An 11809-nucleotide genomic window follows, 5' to 3' on the forward strand; every position below is an offset into this window, starting at 1 on the left:
GTATTCCCAAAAGTCAGTTGGGGCAGAGACAGAGATTTATGAAATGCCAATTGCACAGTGTGGGAAGAGGCTAAGACAGCTTTAAGTTCTAGCACCCAGGGAAACAATCATCAAAGGGGAAAGAGTCAGAAAGTGAATGTAGGGGAATACAACTTAAACAAAAGGCTATTAACAAAGATCCAAAGATTTTGGAAGGAAGAAAAAACAAAGACCTTGTTGAGTAGTCAGATAAATAAGAAAAATCATTAGGGAAGACACTGATAACAAAATGGAATATGTTCTTCAGAGCAGCTAATTGAGTCCAGCTATCTGTGAATAAATATTTTGCAAAACAAATAAAAATGAATCAATTCCTGACAAGGTAGAGAAAGCTATAAATTCCTATGAGAGCATGGAACCACAGTAGGCTATTTCTGAAAGTTTTAAAAGAGAAATAAGGATCATGAAAGCAGAATTTATGACTTGCATAGCAAAAAGTAATTGGCAAAACAGAAACTCTTAAATCCATGGTAGCAAGTCTCAACAAAGAAACATAAAAGAGAATAAATGATTGGGAATTCAAATTCACAGAAGTGAATTATAATCAAGAGAAATGAAAAGTAAAAGTAGGAGCATTAAAAATATTTTCCACACTAGCAAAAAGTTATCGATCTTGAAAGCAGGATGCACATAGAGACAACTTAAGAATTGTAAGTAATCACAAAGAGCATAAATAAAAAAGTCCCTTAACACAACAATACCAGAAATAATACAAGAAAACTGACCAGAACATTGAAACACAGAAAAGTACTAATTGAAAGAATCTGCAAATTGTCTCCATTAAAAAAAAAAACTATGCTACAAACTCCAAGATACACATCATAATTAAATTGAACAATGCCACTGACTAAAGACAAATCTTTCAAGGACCAGAAGAGTAAGCTTCAAATATAAAGGTAAGGAAATTTGAAAACACATGACTATTCTGAACCCACTGGAAACTACAGAAGGGAATGAATGGAATAATGTGCTCAGAAGAGCAAAGGACCTCAAGACACAACATAAGGTGACCTGACTTGCAAACATAAGCCTAACCATTAATTAAATATATACATATATATATATATTAAATAAAAAAGACATTCAATGTATTCCTAGAAATAAAAACAGATTTTAAAACAATTTTGTTTTTCAAACACTCAAGGCAATAGATATACAAGAAAGGTAAACAAGTATAGCAATCCATAGCAATAACAAAAAACAACACTGTGTAGGCCAATTAAATGTTTCCTTCTAAAAGTTCACAAGGAAGCAAGTGTAAAAACAGGTGTCAAATAAAAATTGTAATGAACAGGCCCAAGTTGTGAACTAAAATTCATAAATGTCTGCCTACTGATGAATCAATACTTGTGTGTGTGTGTCTCTGTCTGTGTGTGTGTTGGGGGGGGGGTGAGGATGAGTGAATTACAAAATGGGAAATCATCCAAAAAAGTGAGAGAAGGAAAAAGGTGGTCAAAGGCTAACAAAGAAGGAGAAACAATTCATGTCTCTGAAGGAAGAAGAGAACCTAAGGAAGAATGGAAATAGGAGTGAAAAAAGAAGGAAATCTTGATTCAGTGGCAAAATGAGGTACTATTGATTAATTCTCCCATGGGGAAGAGATATATTCTATAAAGGCTTGTGGTAACTTTATACTGGGTATAATCTGTAGCAATCTGGTACTCAGAGAGACCATTTATCCTGTTTTAGGAAGACAACCAGTGCTCCTAAAACTAAGAACAGAGGAAAATTACAGACATAAGGACAAGATTTCAAGGCAAACAGGAGGAAAATGACATTGAATATGGCAAAGATTAATCATCAACTATGAAATCATAGACAGGAAAATTCTGTTGAGAGGCAATGGCTTCTCTGTAAATTGCTGGAATTGGTATTTCTAAGAAGAAACCACAACAGAAAAGGTGGTTCAGGGACCAGACCTACAAATCAATAAAATAGAAATGGTTTAGAAGAGGGAACCCAAAATAGGTAAATTTAAAACTTCAATTCCCAGAAGAATAAAGACACTAAAGGACTAAGTAAGTTTAATGGCCATGAGTAAAAGAATGAAGTCCATAATATGCCAAAAGAGAATATAAAGAAGTAAGATCAAGAGGGAAAGGAATCCTTTTGATATAAAGGTGCAGAAAACAAAATTTACAAAAACTACAGAATAAAAAAAATTGAAGAAGAAGAGAGGAAATGGGATTTTATTTGGCTAATTGATTGGAAAAAAAGAAGGGAAAAATTAAATAACTAGATAAAAGAAAAATATTAAAAGGAACTAATGAGTCAAGCTATGTGTTGTGTCCCTTGAGACTTACTTTTTATATTTGTACCACTACCACATAGAAAAGTGTTTAATGCATAGAAGGTTCTTAATAAATTATTTAAAACTTATTCACTCATGTTGAACTTGCAGCTTACTCAGACTTTCCAGATACACTGCTGCCTAACCATACTTTCCTCACTGTTTTCTGGTGAAGTTGGTTTTTTTGAACCCAAATAAAATATTTCTAATGTATTCAAATACTCTAATGAATCTGTGATTTTATTGATTCAGAAGTTTTCTCCAATCTAGAAATAACAACTCATTCATCTCTATCCATCCAGTATGACTCTCATCCCTGTTCCCCCATTAGTTAATGTTCTTTGCTTTCTCTTACTATTATGGGGGTATTAATGGAGCACTCTGGCTGTCCACTTATCATTCCCTGCCTTCACCATATCATGAGCCTATCTTTTCTTCCCATTGTACAATTCTTTGATGACATCATTTCTTCCTCTTCTTCATTGGCATTCTTCATTGGTTATATTTTACATTCAATTTATACCTATCATATGCTTCTTCACTGCCACATTTGTGGTTTTCATTTTTATTTTCAGAGATGAAGTATTCCATGCTTTGCTGTCAAACAGCAAAATTTCTGTGTATTAAAGAGATGGGCCTATACTTTCATGAGAATCTTGAGGCCATTAAAAAAGGTTTATAATTTATTTTTTTCAGTGTATTACTTTATGGACAGTGTGTTTATACATGTATTACATATTGCACATACTCAGGTTCATACAGACATGAATGACAACTTTGAAGGGTAAACATTCTCTTTGAGGAAGGCCATATGTGGACTTCCAAAAGGAACTTATTCTTTATCTTCATGAAAGAAGATTTTTGGAAACAGTTCTCTTGAGGGAGCCCATATATTTACAGAAGTCACTGAGGGTTTTTTGTGGTATATAGTTTGGCTCCTTAAACATAGAATTCCTTGGAATATTGGACCTGGTCAACATCAAAGATCAAAGACTCCACCTTCCAATGTAATAGTCCTGTTTGTTCTTTAGCAAGGATTCAGACAGTATGCTTAATTGATGAAACTTAGATCTTGGCACTTATCTTCTCCTTTCCACAGATACACTGGAATACCCACTCTGTGCCCATGATTCACAAACAGTTGATATACTGTCTCTGTTGAGTATTTCTTTGCCATGTGTATTCTTGGTGTGCCCAAGGAAAGAATTTTGGAAATGCAACAATATTGGACTGAATCCACTTAGCATGGTGGGTTTCAAAATGATTTTCTGATCTCCAAGTTGGAGATCAGTTGAGAAACTCTCCTCTTCAGTTGAGAGGAGACATGACTTTGAACCCCCACATTCTGGAACTGGCTGGTAGTCAACCACAGCTTTGGAACAGCTTTCCTGAACAATTCTTCTAGTGAGTTGACTCTTCCTTTTGAGGTCCTTCTCCTGGTCTCTGGGAAAGTCTTTTGATGATGGTGTTCTGGGCTCTGAATACCTCCTTTCTTGAGTGTTGAGTGAGTTTTTAGAAAGATGGCATAAGAGACAATAGACTGTGGTCTCATCTGTTGATGCTGATTTCTGTTGTTGATGTTGATGTTGATTTCTATTGTCCAAGTCACTGACCAGTTCTTCAGAGTCTGGGGGTTGCTTGTTTTGAGAGCAAACGCTGTTGCTGCCTTCTGCATCTGTATCTGCATCATAGGCTAAATCATTTTGCAAAGCTAATATATCTGAAGAGCCAGTGTATCCAATGAGTCATCAGAAGTGATTCTGGGGAGTGCCCCGGGATGTCTTCTCCAAATATTTCAGAGCAGTTATCAGTGAAGAATTTCATCAATGTTGTTCAACTTCATCTGGGCATTCAAAGAAAGACTTTGCTTAGTGTTCAGGATCAGTATGCTGGGTCCACTACAAATGGCAAGATTTATGAGTCCATCTTTCTGATGTCATAAAGCATGAAAAACAAATGCTTGAGCAGCAAGAGATTGCCCTTGGTAGTGTCTTTGTGACCTTTTTCAGGCTATCAATTTTGTCCTCCTTATTTGGTTTCTCTAAAGCTGCCATCAATTCTTCAGGCACATGTGAAGAAAGTAGTTTGAGTGGGATACTGCTGAGGAAATTCTTAAAAACTGCAGCCAATACATACTCAGGTCTGGGGTGTATTACCTCATAGTTGAGGTCTCCCTTAAGCTGTTTCCAGGCCTTTACATTGCCAGGCTTTCTGAATATTCATTTGCTTCAAAGAATATCAAGAATTTCCTGAATGGGTTGGGGAAGGATGTCATCATCACTTCAGATTATTGACATGGGCTGATCACACAGGGAAGTTTTCCATTCTCAGGCCAAAGGTCCAGAAAAATCTCATGAAGAGGCCATTTCTTTCTCACAGGGAAAAGCCAGGGTATCACCTTTCTCTTCTTATGTTCACTCATGTGGAAAATCCCATCTCACAATGTGGCAGCAAGTGGTGTTCTTTGACATCACTTTGCTGTATATCAATGTGTTTTCTGCCTTCTACAGGTTCAGGACTTCTTAGTTGAAGATGTTCTCTGACTTGCTTTCTGGCAAGAACTTTCCTCTTGATCTCTTGCTGTCTTTGGAGTTCAATGGGATCAGGCTGAGAAGTCTCAATGTCCTATCCATAAGTCTCTAGTCTCATTCTTCACCATTACTTCCTCCTGACTTCTGCTTTCACCCAATCTCCTTGTGTACATCTAGAAAGAAGCCTCTTACTGGTCTCTCTGCAGTCATTCTATTGGTGTTGTCACTGGCTACTGAATTCATTCATCTCTCCTGCATTTCAGTTGGCTGAGGTGTTCAAGAAGCAAATGATCTCTTCAGATCTGGTTTTCTTTTGAAAAATGTTTCAAACACCTCTTTGTTATTGAATGCCATCCTTTTTCATTTATTGTTAAACTCAGATTTGCAGGGCAATTCTCTCTGGGCAACCAACATCCATCATCTGGAACTCATTCCATTCTTGAGTTTTCTGTGGGTACAGAATAATCTTGTGTTATTCTCATTTCCTTTGTTCTGTATTTGAAGGCCTTTCTCCTGGTTACTTGAAGAATTTGTTGTTTCTAAATTGAATTATTAATTTACATACTATGTGTCTTTGGATTTATAGCCTTGAATTATTTTCTGGAGGTGATCTATTCATTCTTTTAAAAGGTACTGCTTTTTCTATATTCAGAAGTTCTGGGGAGTTTTCTTGCATTATAGTGTTTGAGTTTTTTTGACTTGTACTCTTCTACGATACATATACTCCTCAGTTTCTATTTTTCCTATCTTTTCTTCCAGATCAATATCTTTGCTTGAATAGAGAACATGTTTACTTTAGTGTTATCAGTCTTGTTTTTCTTATTCTAGATTTTCCTTTACTTGCGTGTATTTTTATTCCCAGTTATCCTCTCTTTGGTTTCTTCAGTAAGACTTGCCATCACAGACTTCAGTTTTTCTACTCTTCACATTATTTTTGCTGTGCAAGTCAGAAATCCTACTCTCATTCTCATTTCTCTTTTCAAACTATTTGGGTAGAGTGTGCCATCATTCCATGTTCTCAAATCCTACAGGATTTTTTTGTGTGTGTGTTTTCAAGCATTAAATGATTTTGTTCTTCATTTTGCTGTAGCTGTTCATAGAGGCCTGAACTCATTTAACAAATCTGGAGTCCATACTTTCTTCTCCACTAATACTTTCTTTTCTGATTTATCTCTGTGTTAAGACTTTTGGTTTTTCATCCTCCTGAGATTCTTGGTGATTTCAGTGTTTCCTTTCCCTTAGTTGCCCCTATTCTTCACTTTCTGACTCCTTCCCTCCCCCTGATGGTGGTTTCCTTGGGTGCTGGATCTCAAAGTGTCTCCGTCTCCTCCCGTACTGGGTAATTCAAAATTCATTAGCCTAGGTATCTGCCCCCAGTTACTTTTAGGATGACATAACTGGATCTTCCTTAGGCTTGGTGGCTTTCCATGTAGTCCAATTGAGTCCTCTTTTCCTTCTGTTTCTCAGTTATGTACCCATGCATTTAAGAGTGCTGCCATGCTCTATGATTTCTGTCTTTTGTAGTTTGGATCTCTGAGGTTCTGGGAGGAGTAGGAGTGGGGTTCAGGTGTGGGGTTGAACTCTAATTCAAGCAGATATGTGTACTACCTGATCCCTCTGTTTCTCTTGCGCTCCCGTAGGGATCTTTTTCAGTACAGAGTGCTACCAGTGTGCCAGCTGGTGGAGCCTCAGCAAGTTTCTGAAGTTTGGTCCTTGAACCTCCACAACACGGTGTATATGAATGTAGAGCATGAGGGTTACATCATAAACTTTCTGTCATAGTGTAATGGGAATGTAAATTTTGAAGATCTTCCCTGCCCCTAGGCTAAAGTGCCCCTGAAGCCTGGGGCAGGAGGCTTGTTTTTCAGTAGATACTTTTTGATTGGCCAGTGGGTCCAAAAGGTTGTTACATTCTCTGAGCCAGGAGAAGGCTATATAAGCCCTGATGTGAGGCTTTGTTTTGGGGCTCACTTTGAGAAGTGTTCTGTGATTTGATCTGGATTCTGGGAAGCTGTTGTCCAGAGCCCCCTGGCTTTGAAAAACCCAGGTGTTGAAACCCAGATGTTGATTTGGTATGGATGTAATGGTTGGACAGTTTGGAAAGCTGTCTACTTGATCTGTTTCTGTCTTGATAATTCTGCCTGTATACTTTGAAGTTCAGGGTGCTGACCTTTTTCCCCTGAATGAGGTAAATGATATATGTCTGACTGATTAAAGTAAGCTTGTTAACCCATTTTGAGTTGCTTTCCTTTATCAAAGCAGATCCAAGAACCTGTGGTGGCAGCAAACCCTGAGGATGCTTAGGATGCTTGCTGCTACACATACATAATCTTTTCCATAGCAAATAGGTTCTTCAGCTGACAACCTGAAGTAGTCCTGGTAGCAGCAACTCTTACAGGTCAAGAATCAGGGTGGGTTGCAGAACTTGTAGGTGCTGGCAGGTCATTGCATCAGGGAGTAGGCCACTGACAGGCCAACAAGCTTGGCTGGGAAGCAGTAGAAGGCTGTCAAGCTTCCACAAGCTACAACTGATGCCATGATCACAAATTCAGTGGTTGTGGAAAGTGGGCTGGGCAGAGAAGAAAGCACCCTGAAAGATGGTCAGGGCTCAGGTCTATTCCAGTGACCCTGTAGATGCTGCATACTACTTGCCTGTAGCACCCTGCATGGTTGCCCCATAATGGAAGGTAAACAATCCTGGGAATCTGGGGAAAGGGGTGGGGTGCCCTAGTGCTCAGGTTTATAATTTCTTAAAAGCAATCAAAGATTATCTTTCTTTCATTCAATTCTTGGCTTCCACTCTTAGTCTCTTTGTACCCTTTTTTCTCAGAGATAAATACAGGTAGACAAGCTCTATAAGCTGTCCATCTAAAAATAAACATATTGCAATCTGGGCAATATGCACACTCCATACACTTGGTCTTTCCTATATGGATAATCAAACCAAATTATTTAAGTGATTAGAATTCTCTGCCAGGATAGTCTTTGATGTTCTGAGCCTTGATACAATCAGAAAAATGTCTTCTGCTGCTAGGAGCAGCTGGAGGACCACACTATCCACAAGGAATCCTTTTTCAACTTGGATACTGAACTCGACCTCCTCCATCACAGTGCTAAATACTTTGGTGAACATAAATATCCCTGCATTATGTGTCACCTGGTTTTTTTTTATTAAAGTCCTGTTGAAAAGGCTATTTCTGTTGTAATGTGTTTTAAGGAATAAATTTTATAAAAGTGACCCAGTGAAAAGAAGAAACTCCCTTGAGGTTACATATATAGTTAAGTAGAAGACCTAGAATTTGAACCTAGGTCCTTTGCTTCTAAATCCAATGCTCTTTTTGTTATTCCATACTCTCTGTCATTGTGATAGCTATGCTCCATAAGAAAATGTATATTCATGTGATCTATGTTTTATCCAAATCATTGATAAAAATGTTGAGTAGCATAGATTTGAGATAAAATCTCCACCTGTGAAAATTCATTACCAATCTGACAGCAAACCATAAATTACCTGGTCATGCAACCTATTCTTAATCAACCACATTAAATTATCATCTATCTCACATCTCTCTATGTTTTCCCACAAGAAGAAAATGAGAATCACTATTAAATGTTGCTGAAATCTGGGTAAAACCTTACTTTTACCTTCAAGAATAGTGATCCTGTCAAAAAAGGAAATGAGGTTATTTTGGGATGACCTCTTCTTCAGGTGTCTATCCTCTTCTTGCACATTCTAATCATCTCTTTGAAAAATGGCGCTACATTACATGTATGATTACACTTGGTTCATATATCAGTTTGTTTTGTGGGGTTTTTTATTACATGAGGTAGTTCACTGGGTAGAACTGAGAGGGATGTATTAAAAAGGTGATGTAAAAATAGAGCATATCCATAAATTTAAAAATATTACTTTTATTTTGTTAGTAATAAAACGAAGCTTCAGTGGCCTATAGTTTGCAAACTATTGTCTTTTTTTTAAATGTATATTTGCCTTTTCTAAATCTTTAGAACCCTTTCCATTCTTTGCTTTCAATTCTTTTAATCTCTTCTTTGATTTTCAGTATTTCTACTTTTGAATTTATTAGGGAAATGTTAATTTATTGGTTTTCTCAATTACTTTTTAGCTGCCTGATTAATTCAATATTTTCACTACTATCCTCATTATCCACAATCTTTCAAGGATCACTAACAATGACTCAGTAATTTATTTCAGTCCCTGAGATTGCAATTTACCTGGACCTAGTGACTTAAATTTGTCAAGGACAGCCAAGTGCCCTCTTACTATCTCCTTATTTATTTTGGGTTTCAGCTCCCTAATAGTCATTTTGGTTCTGTCCTTTGCTGTTCAAAGACCAGTCACCTTAGTGAAGAACACTGAAACGAAATAGACATAAGGAAGCTTGACATTCTTGTTGCTATTGTCATTCCAACTTTACCAACTTGTGGTCTCTTCTTTTTTTTTAGTGCTCCTCTTTTCCTTACCAGCTCATTTAAAAAAAAAAAAGCAAAAACAAACACTCTTTGCTGTCTTTATCTGTTCCCTTTAGTTTTAGTTGATTCTGAGTTTTAATCTACTTGACATCTATTTCTGTATTTATAAAAAAGGTCTGTTAACCTCTTGTTTCCACATAAGAAATAACGTAACAATAAACAAAATCATCAGAGTTATCATTATCCTCAATCTCTAGCAATGTTCAAATGTTTTCTTGCATATAACATTGCTCTTGATCTTCTTAAAAGTTAAAAATATTCCAAACACCCTATTCAGATGTTACTGTTACTGATAGGAGTTTTACAAGAGGATGTTCTCAGAGTTCACCATTTAATGCATTTCATAACCTGCCCCCCATACACACCCCCCACACACACACACCTTTCTAATCTTCTTACATCTTTGACACTGGCTTCCTTGATGCTCCTTGAACAAGACAATTCATATCTTGACACTTTTCACCAACTATCCCCATGACTGGAATTCTCTCTTGCTTCATCTCTGTCTTCTGGTTTTCCTAGCTTCCCTAAATTACCAGCTAAAATTCCATCATCTACAATAAAACCTTCTTAATCTCATTTTACTTTAGCCCTTCTCTCTATTATTTCCAGTTTATCCTGTATATAGCTTATCTGTACATAATTCTTTTCACTTTGTTTCTTCCCCAGATTATGAGTTAATTGAAAGCTAATTTGTCTTTCATTGTATCTGGCATATAGTATGGGCTTAAGTAATGTTTATTGACTGAGTGACTAGAGATTGTGTGAAGAGGGATGAGACATATAGGGCTTATTAAAGCTCTCCCATATATCCATTTTAAATTCTTTGAAAGGATAAAGATTGTGCCAGATTGTCACTAAGGTTCAATTCTCACAATATATGAAAATAATTCATTCTTGTATCATTTAAAATCTGTATTTATTGTCTCATTTGGTATTGACACAATACTACTTCTTTGCATTCAATGACCCACAAAGAATCATCATTCTTTTAAAAAAGTAAAGCAAAAGAAGTTAATATAACAATTGCAACTGATAGGAAGTGAAACTTTATGCTCATAGTTTATTGCTTCTAATGGAAAAGAAGGGAGTTCTACATTTTTTATCAAATTTATGTTTCTTGTTAGTGTTATTTTTATTTCCATTATTGTATTCACTATGAATATTATTCTTTGGCTTTGCTTCCTTTGCTTTGTGATAATTTATTCTTTGATCTATATATCTCCAAATTCTTCATATTTGCAATTGCTTAATGTTAAGTAATATTACATTAAATTCATGTACCACAATTTATTTCAACACTCTAACACTCTGCAATCAATGGGCACATTTGATATTTACAATTCTTTTTATAGTTGATATTCACTCATCAATTTATACTAATTCAAATGGTTTTTCAATATAACTTTTGGTATTTGGTATTGGGATAGCTAGGTGGTGCAAGGAATATAATGTGCCTAGAGTTAGGAAGACCTGAATTCATATCTGAATTCAGACACTAGCTGTGTGACCTTGGGTAAGTCACTTAACCTCTGTTTACCTAAATTTTTTTACCTGTAAAATAGAAATAATAATAGCACCCACCTCCCAGTATTGTGAGATAATTGAAAATTATTTAACACAGAGTCTGGCACACAGTGACTACAAGTAGTAGTAAAAGTAATAGAAGTAGCAGCAGCAGCAGCAACAGTAGTAGTAGTACTAGTAGTAGTAGTAGTAGTAGTAGTAGTAGTAGTAGTGGTGGTAGTAGTATTTGACGTTTCTTCATTTCATTGATCTTCTTTTATATAATTCCAGATGGAGAATTGGTAGATCAAATCATATTAACTATTTAATTACTTTTCTCGAACTAAATACCATTTACCCCCAGAATTTTTGCACCAATTCACAGCCCAACCAACAACTTATTTTGTATCTATCTTCCCCAAATCCTGCCAGCTTTGATCAGTAAAAAAATTTACATTTTCCAATTCAAAACATATGACATAAACTTTTAAATTTCCAGAATGTTTTAATAGGTAACTAATCTTATAATTCTATTAATCCTAATTTTACACAAGAGTTAAGAACTTTATATAAAATTTGTCTATTAAAAATCTTTCTTTCTCGGGTATTGAATTGTTTTCCCAAACCCTCATTCTGAAAAAAATGTGATGTGATATTGTAATAGTAATGAAATTTGAAGATCCCTTTGTATTGGTAAGCTTACAGGTACTTAGCACCTAATTTCAAATTAAGGCTCTGTTAAAGAAACAGAAGGTATGAACCCCTGTAGCTGACATAACAAGAAGGGGCTGAACAAGGAGGAGCAATACTGTTATATATAAGGAAAAACCCCGGCTGGGGAAGTCAGAACTTCTTGGGATGAGCACCTGAAGGCTGGGCTGCTGCTGCTGGCCTGGAACTTATGTGGAGAAAGTGATTTTAATTTTGAAAATGGCAGAAAGTGATTTTGATT

The 11809-nt window shown here is 36.2% G+C and overlaps 1 pseudogene; it reads right to left on the reverse strand.

The window, feature by feature from the left end:
- Positions 1–3268: 3268 nt before the first annotated feature.
- LOC138163049 (T-cell activation Rho GTPase-activating protein-like) lies at positions 3269–7398 on the reverse strand (annotated as a pseudogene).
- Positions 7399–11809: the final 4411 nt, after the last annotated feature.

The sequence above is a fragment of the Petaurus breviceps genome, unplaced genomic scaffold (genome assembly GCF_028583685.1).
Source record: "Petaurus breviceps papuanus isolate PSGF00001 unplaced genomic scaffold, PetGlider_PUasm1.0 187, whole genome shotgun sequence".
Taxonomy (NCBI): Eukaryota; Metazoa; Chordata; class Mammalia; order Diprotodontia; family Petauridae; genus Petaurus; species Petaurus breviceps.